This window comes from Cucurbita moschata, unplaced genomic scaffold, assembly GCF_002738365.1.
Source record: "Cucurbita moschata cultivar Rifu unplaced genomic scaffold, Cmos_1.0 Cmo_Scf00065, whole genome shotgun sequence".
Classification (NCBI taxonomy): domain Eukaryota; kingdom Viridiplantae; phylum Streptophyta; class Magnoliopsida; order Cucurbitales; family Cucurbitaceae; genus Cucurbita; species Cucurbita moschata.
In genome coordinates, this window is record NW_019268581.1 from 13,836 (window position 1) to 22,496 (window position 8,661).

The window sequence follows — 8,661 nt, forward strand, 5'->3', positions numbered from 1 at the left end:
AATAAGATAGCTTCTCGAGATAGCTTGACCATCTTGGTTGTGCAGACACATCCCTCGAGACAGTTTGGCTAAGTGGTTTAAGGTGCAAAATTTAGGCTTTGGTTTGAAGGGGTGTGGTCCCACAACTGTCATTTATTTTCATTTTTTGTAAACCTTCAAGCCCGCTGCTAGCACATATTCTAAAAACCTCATGATTTAAAACGCGTCTACTATAGAGAGAGTCTAGCCCTACTCTGACCAGTGCATCGTGTAACGGTCATACTTCTTCAAATGTGCAGCTTCGTGATCTTGACACGCTCGCCAAAAACCGTATGGGGTACACAATCTCCATTCACATTTTTCACCTCGGCTTTGTGGCTTTGTTATACCATAGGCAAGGTTTACCTTCAGCATTCAAACATCACTTATGTGGAATCAAAACTTGTTTGACCACACATGTCGCCTATGCGTGCATATTCTATCATGTGAGACACAACAATGTTGCATCTCATCGTTATCTCGGTTCCCAACAACACGATCCATGTATCGTGATGCAATCTCATGTCTTGAGATACTCGATCATCTTGGTTTTTCTGGACACGTTTGTTGAGACAGTTTGGCCGAGTGGTTTAAGGTGCTAGATTTAGGCTCTTGTCCAAAAGGGTGTGGGTTCAAATCCCACAGATGTCATGATCATAATTTTTCAAATGTGCGACCTCGTGATCTTGACATGCTCATGATAAACCTAAAGGAGGAGTACTTAATCCCCATTCACATTTTTCACCGCTTTGTTGTGTACCTTAGGTAGGGTTTGCCTTCGGGTTTGAAAAATAAATAATGTTGAACTAAAAATTGTTTGACCACACACCATCATTGCATCTCATCGTCCTCCGACCCATGCATTGTATTGCAATCTCATGTCTAGAGATAGCTTGACTATCTTGGTTTGTAAAGGCACATTTGTCTTAGTCGAGTGGTTTAAGATGCCAGATTTGGGCTCTAGTTTTAAAGGGCATGAGTTTAAATCCCATAGCTATCATTTATTTTCATTTTTTGTAAAGCCTCAAGCCCTACTTGTTTTGACTTTTTATGTATCACTATTAACCTCGTGGTTTTAAAACTCGTCTATTATGAAGAGATTCTAACCCAACTCTGACCAGTGTCTCGTGATCTTGTCACGCTCACGACAAATCTAAAGGAGTACTCAATCTCCATTCACATTTTTCACTCGACTTTATGGCTTTGTTATACCTTAGGCAGAGTTTTTCTTCAGCATTCAAACATCCATAATGTGGAATTATAACTTGTTTGACCACACACGCTTTCTATGCGTGCATGTTCAATCATGTCAACATTGTTGCATCTCATCGTCATGTCGGTTCCCACCAGCACAACCCATGCATGGTATTGCAATCTCATGTCTCAAGATAGCTCGATCATCTTGATTTGTCCAAACACATTTGTCAGGACAATTTGGCCGAGTTGTCAAAGGTGCTAGATTTCGAGTCTGGTAAAAAAGGGCATGGATTCAAATTCCACAGTTGTCATTTATTTTCATATTTTGTAAAGCCTCATGCCGCTGCTAACACATATTGTTTGTTTTGACTTTTTATTTATCGTTGTTAACATCATGGTTTTTAAAACGCGTCTACTATGGAGAGAGTCTAGCCTAACTCCGACCAGTGCATCGTGTTAAAGTCATACTTTTTCAAATGTGCGGCTTCGTGATATTGACACGATCATTACAAACCTTAAGGAGTACTTAATTCCCTTTCATATTTTTCATCTGGCTTTGTGGCTTTGTTGGACCTTAGGCAGGGTTTGCCTACGGGTTTCAAACATGAATAATGTAGAATTACAACTTGTTTGACCGCACACACCGCCTATGCGTGCATGTTCAATCATTTGCGACACAACAACGTTGCATCTCATGGTCATCTCGGTTCCTAACAACACGACCCATGCATCGTGATGCAATCTCATGTTTAGAGATAGCTCGACGATCTTAGTTAGTCCAAACACAATTGTTGGGATAGTTTGACTTAGTGGTCCAAGGTGTTAGATTTAGGCTTTGGTTTAAAAGGGATTGGTTTCTAATCCCACAACATCTTTTTTAAAACCTCAAGTTCGCTACTAGCACATATTGTCTGTTTTGACATTTTATGTATTGTTAACCATCTACCATGGGGAGTCTAATCTTGACACACTCACGAAAAACCTTAAGGAGTACTCAATCCCCATTCATATTTTTCACCCGGCTTTGTGGCTTTGTTGGACCTTAGGCAGGATTTTCGTTCGACATTCAAACATCACTTATGTGGAATTCAAACTTGTTTGACCACACATGCCGCCTATGCGTGCATGTTCAATCATGTGCGACACAACACGTTGCATCTCATTGAAGATGAGAGCCCCCGAATCAGGAAAGACTCACAGTCTGCTCAAATCATCGAACATCATAACGGAAAGCCCAGAAGTAATATTGAATGAGAGTCAAATTTCCTTTCCAAAGGTAAAGGAATTCTTAAGCTCGAGATCCAATACCTCATGAATCTCTAATACCTCCATAAATCATCAACATGACAAGATCTATGCAAGTAGAGTCTCTTGATTACAACAAAAAAGTAGTTTTAGTCCATTATGAAGACAGTCCTAAATCTCAAACTCAAACTGAAGAGGATACATCTATCTTCAACCAGATCAATGTTATCACAAATGAAATTTTTGCTGATAAAGAATTCCTGCAAAGGGATTTCGCATTAAAAAAGAATACTCTAGAGAGGAATGCATTCTTTGAAGAATTTTTTAAAGAAGAAAGAAATGAGATAAGAAGTCATATGGATGGAATCGTGCGCCCATATGATAACTCAATAAAGATGAAAACTTCCCTTTGAAGAATCATCCACTCTACTCATCCTCCTCTTGAGGAATGTGAGTTTGATAGTCAATACGGAGAAAATGTCAAAGCCTCTCCGTTCAGAAGTGCTCAAGGGGTGACAAAAGCTTTCCATCCTTAAAGGATATCTAAAATATCCAACATTAAAATAACTTCTCAAACAACAGTCTCTCAACCATTGCATGACAAGTTATGAAGATTAAAGAAAAAATTTAGAAAAATCCGCACCATAGAGTGAAAAACTATTACAAATATTACTAGCATGAAAGCCTCAAATATTACTATAGGCTCCGAGGTAAATTTGATCATGCTATTGCTCAAATTATAACTTTTGGTTTCACAGGAGTATTCAAAGACGAGTGGGAGATGCATATCTCTCGACAAAGAAAAGCAAAGGACACCCAATCATACTACTAGAAAAAAAAAAGTAGTACAAATATCAAAAGTAAAGTTAGAATGTCTCAAGTCATGGAGAAGATATAAGGGTTGAAGAGTCGTTAATACCTTTTTACATACTATCTCAAAGTTCGCCATAAGTGAACTAAAAATCTATGATGAAAGCTAGAGATCAAAATAATTAATATCAGTAGAATCGTGGTGGACCCATAACTCACAGGTCTCACGATTGAAACCTAGCTTTGATATCATCATACTACATGTGAAATAACATAGTCAACACATCACTCACCTATCTTTTTTGGTTTGATTGTCCTTCTTTCAGTGTCCCTCCACGAGGCGTCTCCATCATCAAACTGAAGTTAAATCATGCTTCATGATAACGAATTACTTTGTTGATTGAATATCTTAAAGAAACAAATACTTGTTTGAGATTTGAATCACTCCGCAGGCAAGATCGATCATGTCAAGCTTAAATGATACTAAACATACAACCTAAACTACATAGCATTACAAAAAAAACTTAATACTCAGTTTAAAGAAGGCATAAATGATTTTTTTACTACTTTTTCAAGTCTACAAGACAACATAAGTGGCTATATATAGCCTCAACATCAAACCCTTAACCTTCTACTAGGAATTTCATACTTTTAGGACTATAATTAACCACTATGAAAATGAGGAATTTGAGGAGTTGTAACATTCGTACTCTTAGGACTATAATTAACCACTATGAAAATGTAACCATCTAATTTTTTTTTACTAAAATAGAGTCGTACCATATGCATGATGTGATCTTTTTATGTGGAAATATTCAGTTTAAACGTTTCATCAGCCCCATGGACTTACATAATAAAAATAAAATCCGTAAATAAATCGAAAACATATAAGAAATGATAATAAACATATATATCCGAAAACTAGAAAACAAATGATGATGGAGTTGACACACGAGTCGTGTGAGTTGTGACTGAGGTGGGAAGCGTGTGCTCTACACATGAGAAGACCATGACTAGTTTGTCAGGTCACACATGCATTTCTCGGAGAGTGTCCTTTTCAGGTCGTGGGCTGCTGGGGAGTATTTAGTGCTTGTTGGGCCACCCGTATTGAACCTGGATCCAAAAGTCTATCGGTTTTGTCTCTCTGACCTATTTTCTACTTCTACTAGATCTTCGGCGCTCACTGAAAATGCATTAAGGAAATAAAAAGTCATAAAATGCATTTATGTCTATCGGGAGATTTCTGATGCGAGGGTGGTTGCTTCCACGAGATCTCTAACTCTTTTTTTTTTCCTTGTTGTTACCGTAAATGTAACCTAAATGTGAATAAATATTCATAAAATACATTAGTGAGATCCACAAAAAAAATTTGTAACTAGGATAAATAAAACTCATCTTCCTTAAGCTTATATTTCCTTAAGCTTATATTGCATGATTGAGATGTCTTGATTCGTATCATTCTCCACTTCTTCAAGAGGCTTCATCATCAAATCTATTTGTAAAACTTTGAAGCAAAATTAGGTTAAGAAAATACAAAAGACCTCACAACACTTTATCACGTGAACACTCAACACTTTATTCACTTATATACTCAAGGAATTGTTGGCCACTGTTTGCACTTATTTACACAAATGGAGCTCTCTGTAAGGACATGGCTAATGCGATGGCTCTAAAAGGTGGGTAAATTTTTTTGCAAAATAAAATCATTAAAATTTAAAACATAATTTACATTATACCAAAATAGTGTGCGCACATTAATAATTTAAAATACAACATAATAGTTAAAAGACAGAATAAGGAACAGACGCAAAACATTTTAAAATAAAAGTGTTGAGACGACGGGTGAGGTTAGTCTATGGCACCTGCTCCAGAGTCCGCTCCCGACCTTGACCAGCTCCTTATTACCTGGAAAAAAAATGGAGAATGAGGAATGAGTACAAGATTCAGTAAGTAGTCATTTCCTTAATATGCTAGGGTACCACATTCTTTATTCTTGCTTGTTCTTGATCTTGTTCTTGTTGTAAGTACTTAAGCCCCTTTAATTCTTGTTCTTGACTTGGGTTCTTATCTTGATCTTTCTAGAGGACCTTGGTTCTGAAACCCTAAAACCTTGGTTTTCCTTTAAGGGCCTTAGTACTATGGTTTTTGGTTCTTGGTCCTTTGTTCCTGGTTCTTGTCCTTAGAACTAGGATCTTGATCCATGTTCTAGTCCTTGATCTTTCTCTTGTTCTTGGTACTTTCTTGGTTCTTGTTCTATTATTGATTCGTTCTCCAAGACACTCCCCCTAGGATTTATGGCACTAGACATGTACCTGACAATCCTATGTCCAAGGCTTCATGCGTTCCAAGCGACGTAGTCTTACCGCATCTTAGGGCTTTCCCTTCGAAATGGTCTGCTTAACCTATGCTCAAGGTTTCATGCATTCCAAGCGGCATAGTCTAAAAACTTACATCCAAGGCTTCTTACGTTCCAAGCGATGTAGTCTTAAAACTCTATCAAGGGCTTGCCCTATAATACAGTCTGCTTAACCTATACCTAAGGCTTCATGCGTTCCAAGCGACATAGTTTTAAAACCTACATCAAGGGCTTGCCCTATAATATAGTCTTCTTAACCTATGCCCAAGGCTTTATGCGTTCCAAGCGACATAGTCTGAAAACCTACATCCTAGGCTTCTTACATTCCAAGCGATGAAGTCTTAATACTGCATCAAGGGCTTGCCCTATAATTCAGTTTGCTTACCTACACTCAAGGCTTCATGCGTTCCAATCAGCGTAGTCTAAGTCATGAGCATGCTGTACCGTGGGAGGTCTTAGGAGGTTCTTGATTTGTGGCTAAGGTAACTTACTCTCTTCTTGTTCCTTCGTGACCTTAGACTACTCCTCTTGATAGACCATAAAGGTCCCTTGCTCGGTGCATACTTGAACATGGCATCCTGCAAGTCTACAGGGCATCTCTAATAGGTGAGGGAAACTTGAGGCATGACATCCTGCGAAGGAAACATGGTGCAAGGCATCCCACCTAGAAGAGGAATTCTCGGGCACCGCTTGGTGGGAGGTCATGGGTCACTTTGGACATGATTAGAGTATTACCTAGCATTCTTGAGTTTCTGTTTCTGAGTTTGGGGACCTTGATCCCTCGTCCTTGAGTGGTACCTAGCATTCTTCTTACTTGGGTAGTTGTCTTGTGTGTTGTTGTTCTTGGTTCTTAATCTTGTAAGTTTCTAAGGTCTTTAATTCCTTGAGACATAAGTTGTAACTTGTATTTGTAACCATATGAACCCATCTGAGTGTAAGTTGTTCTAGAAGGTCATAGATTCTTAGGGAGTTCTTTAGAGGGCTCTAGAAGAGTCTGAAGTCTTGTGGTGTTTCCTTTAGGTGTTTCTTGGATTCTAACTTGGTTTAGGTTCCAAACTTACTCCAATCAATTTGAAACCTCAAACTTATCTTCATGTCCTTCATAATCGACCTTATAAGAAGTAGCAAATCATCCGGAGCACGTATAAACCTTGAAATCTCATAAAAAATCCTAGGGACATTTTGGTCATTTCACCCCTAATTCTTGGTTTTGCTACTTATCGTGTTCCAATGCCTTTCAACTTTACTAAATCATCAAACATCATAAAATAGGATGTACTTCACGGTTTCATAGCATTTGGTGGCCATCTAGGTCATAAACTGTAGGTAGATATCCTTAGAGGCATTATGGTCATTTTGCACCATTTCTTGGTTTACCCACTTATCCTTATCCAATGACTACCAAACTTCATATATAACCTCAAAGTGCTATAATATGCTCAGAATTAAAATTTCATAGGCAGCGGAGTTCATCTAGTTGGTTATTCTAATGTTACCTAATTACCAAGCAATTTGATCGGTTTAGGGTCTTAACTCGCGTTCTTTGAGTTTTTCTTTCATCTGACCCTAGTTCGTACTTGGTTTAGGGTTCATATGGAAATTCAAGCGATTCCTGCAAGTATTTCTTAACAAAAAGTCCAAGGTGGCTACTTACCTCGTTGTCAACATTCGGGACCTCTGTTTGTGAGCTTCCAGTACCCGAATTACCTCAACTTTCCTTTCACAGACTCCTTATTGTGTCTACTTTCTGGAATCATAGAGTTTTTCATAAGAATCGGTCTGGAAGGGGGTTAAAATTGAGAAAAATCGAGGGAAGGTCGAGTTTTGGGTTGACATGGCCAGTTCAAGTGAACTGGTCACGTCATCGTCTTCTTCCTCCAGACGGGAAGAAAATGCGTGCGAGCTTTCGCGCCGCCGTCTGAAACTCACCCTCCCCAGCTCCAATTACACTGTTTCTCCCCTCGATTCCTTCATAAAACTTAAAGAAGGTGTTACAAGGAAGAGCTAGGAATTAGTTTGGAGGAATGACTTTGAGTGTGGGACCTTAATTTTGAGAAATCACTCTCGGTCTACAAGGTAGCCGATGCCTCCGATTTACAATCTCTTAGGTATCTTGTTCTTTGACGTTTCAACTCTTTATTCCTTCATCAAAGTTACTCATCTTCTTTTCTGAAGCTAAAGGAATCCTTAATTTGAAGGAAAAGTGGTCGTAGATAAGAATTCGACACTTACCTCCAATTTGAGCCCGAAACGGATTTTCTTCAATTGGGAACGTTCTTGAGGTTATTTCTTTTTGCAGTCTTCTATGGAAACATTCCTTGGAGGTGCAGAAACCTATTGGGGTCGTCCTTGCTCAAAGAATACTTGTATATCCTTGGATTGGAATTTTGAGTTTTTCTTGAAGCTTTTTAATGGCGGATTGGATTGGGGGGAATGGTTTCTAGGCACTTTCAGGACTCTATTCCTTCATAGAACTTGTGGGTAATGTTGTTTAGAAGCTATAGGAACAAGTTTGAAAGGAAATGGTGGAGAATTGCTCTGGAATTTGGAAGAAACCTGAGAGTAGGAGACCCAAAATCTAAACACAAAATTTATAGGGGAAACTTAAACCGACATTGACCCAAAATCTTGCTCGATTCTTGTTCCAAACGATTGCCCCAACTACAGAATTTATAGGGGAAACTTAAACCAACATTGGGAGGTCCAGAATCATCATGAATTGTAGATTGGATTTTCTGAAAAATCCGTCGAAAATATCTACTCCGATCAGAGCCTCACCGACCTTGGTTTTGAATCCTAGCCGTTGGATGTGATGATCCATGAGTTTTCTAGAATATATATAAGTTTGGAGGAGATCCAATGGCTGACAGTCGAGATTCGAAGGATTTTGTGCAGAAGGCACGGTGAAGGTTCTGATTTTTTAGCAGAATGGCAAATCCGTAATTATTCTTAACTTCAAGGATATTTTGGTAATTTGTCACTTTCTGAATATTTTATTATTATTTTCTTGAAAAGTCCATAATTTTCCTATAAAT

The 8,661-nt window shown here is 38.4% G+C and overlaps 1 non-coding gene across 1 annotated transcript; it reads left to right on the forward strand.

The window, feature by feature from the left end:
• The first annotated feature begins 589 nt into the window (after positions 1-589).
• On the forward strand, positions 590-669 carry TRNAL-UAG. The gene has a single exon. It is a non-coding gene; the product is annotated as a tRNA-Leu (tRNA).
• Positions 670-8,661: the final 7,992 nt, after the last annotated feature.